Here is an 11,983-nt window from a genome sequence, read left to right as displayed (position 1 = left end):
GAGTAGAGATAAAACATTTAAACTTAACTTTATTCATTCAAAATAGCTTCTGAAAAATAAAATAAAATAATAAACTGAAAACTCTCCTTCTTGTTCATTTGGCCCAGAGGCCTGCTTGGCCCGAAGGCCTGATCGCTTGTTCGACCCAGCAGCCGCTCGCGCAGCGCGCACCCGCGCCTAGGCCGCAACCTGGGCCTGGGCCGGGAAAGTGTCATCCCGCCTGGGCCGCTTTCGACCCGACCGTGCTCAGCCGTCGATGGAGATCGGACGGCCGTCCGCGCCCAGCGGAGGATCAAAAGGCACCAGCGGCCGCCGTTCCCCTGAAACCCTAGTTCATTCTCTTCTTCCTTTCCTCTCTCTCCACCGAACGGAGCGGCTGCGGCGGAGGAAAAAAAAGTGGCGGTGGCCGCCGGCAACTGCGAGGAGGTGGCACCGCCGCCTCCGCTGCGAGTCTCCAGCCGGCCAGCCTAGCTATCTACCTCCCTTTCTCCTCTGTTCTAGCCCCGCATCGAGCAAGAGGTTGCCGCCCATGGCGACCGGAGGAGAGATGGCGGCGCCACCATGGGGCCCCTCGCCGGCGCGCACGCTCGCCCAAGGCTGAGCGTGCCGCCGTCGAGCGGCTTTGTGGTGGTGCCCTTTACCGTCGAGCTCGAGACGTGGCCGCGCGGCGGCGTGACCACGACGGTCGGCAGTGTTCTCGCGCACACAGACACTACGGCGACCCGAGGCAACGACGACCACCCGAGGCGGCCGGAGCGGCAATGGCGTCCGCGCGTGGTGACTCGGCTCGATCCGCCCGCGCGATGGCGGACCTTCTTACCGCTCTACGGCGGTTCTCTTCCGTGCTACGGCGGTGGTGACGGGGTCGAAGAGACTCACGTAGGTCCCCTCCCCTCCATCCTTCCATTTCTTTCTTTTCTTTTAGGGTTAGGGTTTCGATTCCTCTTTCTTGATCCTCGGTTAGAGTTAGGGTTCTGATTTGCGTTTTGAAATCGAGACCCCTTCTTTCCCCGTTTCTTCACCCGATTAGGGTTTAGGGTTCGATGAACCCTTTGTATTTCTTTTCTTTCGATCCGAATCGGATCTAGATCCGTTCTTTTCTTTTCTTTGCCCAGTGCCATGATCTACACCTTGCAAACCGGCTCTGATGCCATTGTTATATTCTTTAGATCGTCTAGGTGTAGATCCAGTGGGTGAGTACTTTTCTATTTGGGACAATTAGTGACTTAGAGATTCAGAGGGAGTAGGAGACAGAGAGAGAGAAAGGGAAATGTAGGAACGTCTGACCGTCGGAGGGGTTGGAGGAGTTCCCTGTCTTCGGCTAGTTCGCCGGTGATGATCTGCGCTAGGGCAGCGACGGGCGATGAAGTAGCGGTGGAGACCGGCGGTGGTGGTAAAGGCAGTGGCGCTTCCCGCCGCTGGCTGTGCCACCCTCTGGATCGGATTAGGGTTAGGACCGTGGGGCTGTGGCGACGGTGAACCTCGTACCCAGAGCCGTTTGCCCCACCTCCTCTTTATAGGCACTGTGCGACGGGGGCCCACTAGCCACTAGATGGCTGGACGTCCCCGATCAGGACGCGGTCAAGGGGTCCGTCTCGACCGTTGGGTCAAGACGGATGAGATCAATTCTAACAGTCATCACTGTTCTTCCTCTAGTCCAGCCATCAAATTGGATTTGACAGTATCGGGTGACTCCTGCATAAGGCTATTTCACCACTTCCCTCTACTCCGAGAGTTGACAATCTTAGGAGATTACCTGACGAACGTTCCGGAAAGCATGCGCAGCCTCACTTCCCTTGAGTCGTTGACATTGCTTTGGTGCGATAGCATATCAGGACAGCCTGAATGGCTGGGCGACCTCTCCTCTCTAAAACGCCTTGTCATCTTTGGCTGCTATAGAATCACGTCATTGCCTGCATGTATACAGCAACTCACCAAGCTCCAGAAGATAGAGATTAGATCCAACCAGAAACTGAAGGAGTGGTGTGAATCGGAAGAGAACAAGGCGAGTCTGGCTCACATAAACGTTGTAGTAAGTTCACTACTGAACTGCACTATACTATTTTCAGCCTTCAATATTTTCGTAATACAACTACATATACTTGCTTTTTCTTTCCGGCACATTAATTATCTTCGGTTATTTTAATATACAGTACATGCAGTTTTCCATTTTACTTGCTATTATTATATATATAGAATAATAGGGCAAACTGACACCACCAGTGGAACAAATTATGAAATTTCCGCCCGTCTCTCTTACTTGCATTAATTAGGTAGCATGCCTAAACGGCATCATGCAATCAGTTTCTTTCTGTTAAGAAAGATAGGGTAGCATAAGCCAAATACTCCTATTCGACAAAAAAATATCTGTGTTGATTTGTCCAGAAAAAAAGAATATTTAACTATGTTGAAGTAATGATAGTTAGACTAATAGGTGCACAAACATGCATGCGAGCTACTAATGTACTATGCATTGTACAGATTTTTTTGGCCAAAAAATAATTACCGTCCTTCCAACAGAGTTGGAACCATAGCTAATCAGTACACACTCTGCAGGTTTTCGAGGAAGAGGAAGAGAAAGGGGAAGAGGAAGAGGCGGAAGAGGAAGAGGAGGAAGAGGAAGAGGAACAGGAAGAGGAAGAGGAAGAGGAAGAGGCGAAGACGAAGAGGAGCAAGAGGAAGAGGAACAGGAAGAGGAACAAGAACAGGAAGAGGAAGAGGTCCTCTTCAGCATTGACTCGTGATCCGTGTGGTATTTAGCGTGTTGAGGCCAATGGGACTTTAGGGGTGGGCATTGGGAGGTTTTCAAGGCAAAATGATGGTATCATGGTTTACTAGTTTGGAACTGAGCATGCCGGTGTGATCTGTTTATCTGTACCGCTGACCTCAATGTACATCGTCCTAATTTTTGCAATGTCACTCTCATTGCTGTTTTTTGTTAGCTCTGTTCAGTTTGTTAGTATTGAGCTACTGAACGAGCACTGTAGCTGTAGCTAGTGGTGTAGCGACTATAACCTGTTTGCAGTTGAAGTAAATTTGGATGCATTAGAAAAGTTTGAGTTTAGAATGGTAGGAGCCAAAAAATGTTTAGAAAGTCCTGTAAAGTATGGGAATGTCAATCTTATATAAAATTATCTGGAAGCTTGATCAATACCTTTACGCCTGCTTTGCTAGTATTAAATTTTTTTGAGAGCCAACTTATGAGAAGAACTGCAGTTACTTAGCGGGGAAAAAACGTTAGGCCAATCCATTGCAGGAGTACTAGCAAAAGTACCTAATGTGGTTAAACTCTGTACATTCACTATCATATACTTATAATCATGTTGTATAATTTATCATTCAAATATGAGGGTTCAATAAGATGGCACAATTACTCTGCACATAAACGTGTTCTTATTGTGGTATTGCAATGTTTAAGAGTGCCAGTTTTTGCTTGGCAACTTAACTTCATGGCATGATCTAGCCTTTAGGAAGCAACCGTTTAAATTGGCCATGTTGAGTGGTATGTGCTCGGTACTTGGTAACTCCACTTTTAGTGTGATATTTGCTGGAACTATGGTAGCATGGTCCACTCCATGGTTCCTATATAATTTTGGTATTGTGCATCAATATACAGCCTGTAAAGGCTTGCAATTAGAATGAGCTTAACCAGATGTTGGTCCACTCCATGGTTCCTATATAATTTTGGTTCTATGTTGAATGTTGGCATTTTAAACAACTGTTTTAACTTTTTAGATGAGAAAGTCTTTGTTACAACAACAACAACAACAACAACAACAAAGTATTTAAGTCCCAAACAAGTTGGGGTAGGCTAGAGTTGAAACCCAGTAGAAGCAATCAAGGTCCAGGCACGTGACTAGCTGTTTCCAAGAACTCCTATCTATGGCTAAGTCTTTGGGTATATTTTATCCTTTCAAGTCTCCTTTTATTGCCTCTACCCAAGTCAACTTCGGTCTTTCTCTACCTCTCTTCACATTACTATCCTGGCTTAGGATTCCACTACGCACTGGTGCCTCTAGAGGTCTTCATTGGACATGTCCAAACCATCTCAACCGGTGTTAGACAAGCTTTTTTATGCTAAAATCATGAAGAACAATTTAATTTGTTAGATGCTGCAAGTACCTCCTCTCACAATGTAGCTTGCTTCATGCCTCTTTATCTATATAATATTTGTTCATTAGCTGTATGTGAACTTAATATTTTGATACATCATGTTTGAATGACAACCTAATTTACTTAAATGTATAGGCAACCATGGCATGGTATGTAGTGTATGTTGGTCACGTGCCTAGGATTTATCGAACCTGGGAAGATTGCTATGCTCAAGTCAATGGCTACCCTGGTAATTTGCACAAAAAATACAACACAGAAGCTGAAGCTTTGAGGACCTACTATAGTCATCCGGTCTACCTTGCAAACCATAGGCAACCGGCCTACTATGGTCCAATGAATACAAACCATAGCCATCCACTGGCACTGGAGATTGAAGAGAAGCCACCCGCCGGAGATGTGAAGATTAGGAGAATTGCTCCTTGGTCTTGGAAAGATGTCATGCTTTTATTTATGGCTATGGTCATTGCTTTTCTTATTTGGAAGTTGATGTAGGCTTAGTTTCGTAGAACAGTATGTGGACTTTGTTGTATGTGGTCAATCAAACAATGAATTTGTTCTAGGTGAACATATGCTATTATTTGACTTTGTTGTATATGGACTTATTATTAGACTTTGCATTAAAGATATTATATATATATATAATATGAACATATGCTATTAGTAGTTGTCTGCAGCCAAAACTAACCACGATCGTGTCACAGCCATGACTCGTCGTCGCCTGTTACCCCATCACCGAAGAACAGATCGGCAACAAGAAGCGGCTAATATCGCTGGGATGAGAAAGCCGCATGATCCGACAAATGGTGATGGTGTCAATTAGGACGGTGAGAACGAGCAGCCATGGACCCCGTCCGGCCTGCTCGAGCTGGGTGAAAATGACCAAGATGGCTAGGTAACATTGGTATCATGTGACTATGTAGCCACACACGCTAATCAATTGAGAGGGTCATAGCTTACTTGGTGTCTCCAGCAGGAGCCTCCACCGGCCGAGGAGCCAGAGGGTTCGGGTAGCAGGAAGGCCAGATCCAAGCAAGGCGTGTCAAAGATTTATGTTGGTAGGAATGCACACTGGCACATCACTAAGTTCGATGAATTCGAGGATCCACTCTCACTGCCTATAGCTTTGACCAAATACAAGACTATGCTCGGGTTACTTGTAAGGGAATTCATCCCGATTAGGTACAGAAAGGGGATTGGGAAAAATAATGACCCGTGGAGGGTTCCCAAAAGTGAGAAGGATTACATATGGGATATCAAGATCCCAGAGTATTTCACTTTCCCAATGGAATATGACAAGGAGGTAGTCAAGAAAAAAACAAAAGAAATCATGGGGACATGCTTCAAGAATTTCAAGGGGACATTGTACAAGAATTTTGTCCTCCAAAATAAAGAGCTAGATTTTGATGGTGGATAGTTTAGCAAGTAGAAAGACTTTTGGCAGGATTTCAAGGAATACAGGTTATCCGAGGAGTACTTAGAGTTGAGCAGGAAGAATAAGGAGATCTCACAGAAAGCGACGAATCCTCATCATCTCGGCTCTCGTGGCTACGCCAAAAAGATGCTAGAATTTGAAGCAGAACTTGAAAAGATGGATTGAGAGCCAATATCGGTATTATAATATATGGGGAGGAATGTACGCCATGCCGAGGATGGGAGCTTTAGCTCCACAAATCCTCCCATGAGCGAACTCATCCAGACGATCTCCCAGGTAACTGAGGAGGTGAGGCAAGTGACTCACACTTCTAATAGGGAGAAAGACGTGCTCACCCAAGCACTCGAAACCAAGGAGCACCCTGGTTGCACTAGAGGAATCGGTGTTGTTCCTTGAAAACTAGCATTCCCCAAAGAATCTCACACTTACCGGAGCCGCTCGAGGGGAAGAGCGGATAAGGAGGTAGAGTGTTTGAGGCAACTAAAAGAGATAGAAGGCAGAATGGACGCACGGATTGAGGCAACTGTTGAAGCACGAGTCCTGCAAATTTTGCTGTGCAAGGGGTCAAGAGTACCACAAAACCCTACTCCTAATGCCTTTAGCCCATAGTTTAGGGGTCGCAGCAGCTGCGGATCGAGCTCTAGGCTAGGGTTTTGCGGACGGCAAGGGAGAGCTTGGGAACACGTGTAGGGTGATCACGAGCTCCGGGCTAGGGTTTTGGGGGCGCGGGGTGAGCGCGGTGGCCTTGATGCCTCCAATTTGGAGTGCCAGAAGGGAGGGTATAGTGGTGGTAGGTGAGCGTGGCCGGGGCGTGGGCAGGCGGTAGCGTCAACAGCAGGCGTGGGCGCGAGCTGGGGGGGGGGGGTTCGGGTGGCATGGATCATCGACGTGGCGGCCTTCCAGAGGTAGGGCGAAGGCGGTGCGGGCAGGGACGGTTGCGATGGCCTTTGCCATCTTTGGCTAAACGCCGGCGGGGGAGTGGCGCAAATCACAGAGGGGAGGAAGGGGGAAGGGGATGACAGGTGGGGAGAGCTGCACGGAGAGAGGGTACGTTGCGCGGGTGTGGGCGCTCGGCGTGTGCGCGAGCTGGGCCACTGGCATGGGCTGACTCGGCTGGCTGGGATCCTTTCCCTTTTCTTTTTCTATTCCTATTTCTTCTCCTTTTCTATTTCTATTTTTTATTTCTCCATCTCTATCATGTATACATGTGTTTCTTACATGTATATAACTTAGTGAGGTCCACCTAGGTCAACCTTAGGGGTTTTTGGGTCAAGCCAGGGCCTAGGCCCACACACACACCAGCAAAACAACCTTTGGTTGATTAGGGGTTTGTTAATCAATACATGAGATCCAAATATGAAGCAACTCAAGGTTGGATTAAATGCAATGCTCAAACATCTACATTAAGTTCTACTTGTGCAACTAGGGTGGCTTGCTAGCATGATCACTCACCAAGCATAGGCTTTTAGAAAAAGTTTTTAAAAGTTGTGATTTTTGGGTTTGGGATTTTCAGGGATGTTACAGTAAAAAAGAACACTACATGGCAATATAATTGCCTAGAGGTTCATATTTTCTAGTTCTAAAAAGCATGTGTAATTAAAGATAACTATAAGGAACGAATAAAGAAGGAATAGTGACATTTTAGATATTTATTTACCTTTTACAATGTTGTATTAATTATGTTTTCTTTGGAACCAAGCTTGCATATTACTGGAGGTACCCAGACCCTAGCCAATAATGACCCTAGCTAATGGCGACGCTCCAGTTCTATCCCACTGTAGTATCCAAGGCTTCAATTGGTGACACCTGCACTAAGTCGTCACCTAGCCGACCTGATGACTCTGTTGACCACCCCATCGTTCATCGACTTGCACTCTGGCTTGTCTCGGCAGAGAGGCAATGTAACACCCTGCATCCAAAAAATTCTTACACCCTGTATCAAACATCATGCTATTAGAAGCATAAATAAACAGCACATGCATATCACCCTATGCCATAAAATTGTAATCACGTTGCAATGCCAATTTCTTCTCAAAGCATTTTTTTATCACATGATCTTACACTACAAAAGGTGGACTTTAGTTATCTAATGTATGTTGTTGTGTTCTTATTTTGGTTTCAGACTTCTCAAGACCATGTGGTGCGATACACCATGCATGATCTGGTGCATGACTTGGCGAGATTGACTGTGGCAGATGAATTAATAGTTTTTGATGTGGCACCACAGAGAAATACTCATGTCCACAAATATTGTCATTATTCATTGCTAAGGAAATATGACCAGACATTGAAGTTGGAAAATATGCCTTCAAAGATGAGGGCACTTCGTTTCTCGGATAATGGCGAACTGGACATCCAGATTGGTGCATTTTCATTTGCGAAATGTCTGCGTACATTGGATTTCAGTGAATGCTCTGGTATATTGTTGCCAGCTTCAATTCGCAGACTGAAGCAGCTTCAAAACGGGAGTCTCCCAGAGTTTATCTCTGAGCTATCAAAACTGCAGTATGTAAACATAAATGAATTTTCTAAAATTACTGAACTACCAGGATCAATTGGCAAGCTTGGGTGTCTGAAATATCTATGTTTATCCGGTTGTTCTGGTATATCAAAATTGGCAGAGTCAATTGGTGACTTGAAATGTATGGTGCATCTGGACATGTCAGGTTGTTTAGGCTAACAGAACTGCCAGACTCTCTTGGTAATCTCAAACATTTGCAGCATCTTGAGCTATCTAGATGTTCCCGTGTAAAAGCAATACCTCAATCATTGTGTGGCCTGACACTGTTAGATTGATCTCCCAACCAATAAGCCCAACGGCCTATTGGGCCTTGGTCACGCGCCCTGATCGGGGACGCCCAACCCTACATGGTTGGTGGGCCCCCGTCGCACTGCGCTATATAAAGAGGTGGGGCCGGCGGCTCAAAGCACGAGGTTCGCCGTGAGCCGCAAACCCCACCGACAAACCCTAGACCGATCTAAGAGGGTGCGCAGCCAGCGACGGGAAGCTCCGCTGACTCTCGCCGTCGTCACTGCTACGCCATCCGTCTGCACTGCATCGACGTCCGTGCAACCTCTACACCACCCGTCGCTGCCCGTGTGCTGCCTCCATCAACGAACCAGCGATGGCCAGCTCAACCGTGACTTCCTCCGAAGGCTCAGGTTCAACACCAGCACCTCTACCCTATCTCCCACTCTCTGCTTGTTCTAGTTCATCATGTTCAACAGCAAACCGCCTAGATCTACCCTAGTCGATCCACATAAATCAACATTGGTACCGGAGCCTTTTTCTAGCGGTAGATCTGGATCGGGGAAAGAAAGAAATCGAACCCTAATCCTCAATCGGGTACGGGAAAAGTGCGAACAGATTGAGACATGGTCTCGACATCCAAACACTAACCCTAACCCAGGAAGGGGACTGATTGAGAAAGAAAAAGAACCGCGCCGGGATCCGGCGACCGCTCGGTGACTGACTGAGAAAAAGAAAAAACCGATTTCAAATCGGGGGAAAAAAGTAAACAGTGGACATCCCAACCCTAACCCTAACCCTAATCGGCAAATCGGGCCAAAATCCGAACAAATGAATCAAAGAAAGGGGAAGAAAGGGAACGGGGTGGCCTACCTCGCCGTCGCGCGGCACCACAGTCACGCCGGCGCGCGGGGAAAGGAAAGGCCGGCCGGGGCTCCGCTTGCCGGGATCCGGCCATAGGGGCGCCGCGGCCAGGCCGCTCGACGGCGGCGCGCTCACCCGCTGGGGAGCGCGCACGCCGGCGAGGGGGCCAGCGACGGCGCCGGGACCTCGCTGTTTCGCCGTTGTCGCTCGCTCGGTGTTTGACTGAGGAGAGAAGGGGAGAGCAGTGAGGCGAAGAGAGAGAATGTGCGAATGAAAATGGAGCTAGGGTTGAGGGAGGCGCGGCCGGCCAGGGTTTTTGATGCCTCGAGCTGCGCGCTCCACCGTTCGATCTGGATGGACGGACGGTGATGATCGGGCCAGCGCCGCAGCCCAGGCGGGATAGGGGCGCGAGGCCGAATTCCCGGCCCAGGCCCAGGTTGCGGCCTGGGCGCGGAGGCGACGTGCGCGCGCGTGGCTGGGCCGTGCCGCTGGGCTGTCCATGTTGGGCTGGGCCACTGCGGAGGCCGCGGGCAGCTGGGCCGAGAGCGCTGGCGCGCGCGGCTGGACCGCGGGCTGCTGGGCTGGGACCATGGGCCGCGCGCACTGTTGCTGGATCGGGCCGAAATGGCCAAACAAAAGTACAGTCACAGTTTTTTATTTTCTTATTTTCCAGAAAACAATTTGATTAATTTGAATTGAATTTTTATGATAATTTTCTGTACAAAATTTATCCAACGATATTTTTTGTTCAGTAAATAGTAAAGTTGCTTCTGGAAAATAGGAAAATGATTATTGAATGTTAATGTTTCCGCTGCATATTTAAAGTAATTATGGACTTTTAATTAAATTCGAACCAACGGGAGAATTTGATTTTAAGAGCCAAGAGATAAATATGAGTTGATTATGATATTGTTATTTTCTGACCAACGTTGTTAATAGCAATATTATAATTTTTAATGATAATGCATTATTTCTATTTCTGCCCAACGGTGATGTGGATTTAATGTATAAAATAATTGTATGTTTTAATTTTGACCAACGTTAAACTAAGGCATGCAATTATTGTTGTTATTTCTGTTCTCACACTATTTGAATTGTGTTTTCGGGAGGATACAACTTGATGAGTTGTATCAAAGAGATCCCCACTCTAAAAGGTGATAACTATATTGAGTGGAAGAAAAAGATAGACCTGGCTTTTATCCTCGCTGAGGTGGACTGGGTTGTCACCACACCGTGCCCCAGAGAACCTGTGGCACCGGTGAGGGAGACAGATGAGACTGATGCTGCATGGCAGAACAGAGAGCGGGATTTTGCTCCCGTAAAGATGTCCTATGACCTTGAGCATAGGAAATGGGTCACTGCCAACAAAAAGTGTTTGGCAGTGATAAAGAACACGATTGAGTCTGCTATTGTGGGCTCAATTCCAGACTGTGACACGGTCACAGAGTACCTAGAAAGAATAAAGAGTCAGTTCACTGGCTCTTCAAAGACATATGCAACCTAGCTGATCAAGCAGCTGGTTACAGAAAGGTACTCTGGTGGCGGCAGTGACATTAGAGAGCACAAACTGAGAATGAGCAATCTGGCATCTAAGCTCAAACCAATGGATTTGGCACTCAAGGTTGAGTTTCTTATTCATTTGATTTTTGCTTCCTTGCCCAAAGAATTTGACACCTTTGTTGTTAATTACAACATACAGCCTGAAAAATGGGATTTAGAAAAGCTCATAGCCATGTGTGTGCAGGAGGAGGAAAGAATAAAAGTTTCACAAGGTGGTTCTGTCAACTACCTAAAAGATAAGAAAAAGAACTATAATAACAGTTCTTCCTCCAAGTCATTTGGAAAGGGTCCCATGCAACAGTCTCAGAACAAGCAATTCCCAGTGGATAAAGACCAGTGTCTCTACTGTAAGATGACGGGACATTATAAAAAGAATTGTCTCGATTTCTTAAAGATGATTATGAAAAATAAAGGTGAGAACATCATTACATTTGTAAATGAATCCTTGTATGTAAAGTTTTCAAAATCTACTTGGTGGATTGATTCAGGTGCAACTATTCATGTTGCTAATTCATTACAGGGATTCCGTTCGATGAGAACTTTGCAAAGAAGCGAAAGTTTCATTAAAGTCGCAAATGGAGAACAAGCAGATGTTGAGGCCGTTGGTGATTTTCCGCTAGAGCTTGCTGATGGCTTCATAATTTTTCTTAGAGATGTTCTTTATGTACCTTCTTTGCAAAGAAACTTGATTAGTGTATCAAAGTTGGACCATGATGGTTATGATTGCCATTTTGGAAATGGCAAATGTCAGATATTGTTTAATAATAAATGTCTTGGTCTTGCCTTCCGACAAGACGAGCTTTATTTGTTATCACTTCGTGAAAATGTGAATTCCGTATGTGATGTGAATGAGAATGTATCATCATCGAACAATGGAAACAAAAAACGAAAGAGAGCTCACGATGCGTTGTCGAAATTATGGCACTGTCGTTTAGGCCATATTGCGAGGGGGAGAATAGAAAGACTAGTTAAGAATGATATTCTTCCTCCATTAGAGCTCTCAGATTTAGAACAATGTAGAGATTGCATAAAAGGAAAGTATGTAAAGAAAATTAAGAAAGATGCCAAACGAAGCGCAAGAATTCTACATATTATTCACATAGACATATGTGGTCCTTTTCCTGTGAAAAGTGTGGATGGTTATGATTCATTCATAACATTCACAGACGATTACTCTCGGTTTGGCTATATTTATCCAATTAAAGAAAGAACAGAAGCGTTGGATAAATTCAAAATATTTAAAGCAGAAGTTGAAAATCAGCATG

Source organism: Miscanthus floridulus, chromosome 10, assembly GCF_019320115.1.
Source record: "Miscanthus floridulus cultivar M001 chromosome 10, ASM1932011v1, whole genome shotgun sequence".
NCBI classification, from domain to species: domain Eukaryota; kingdom Viridiplantae; phylum Streptophyta; class Magnoliopsida; order Poales; family Poaceae; genus Miscanthus; species Miscanthus floridulus.
The sequence above is the reverse complement of the archived record's forward strand: the minus strand, read 5'-3'. Positions refer to the sequence as shown.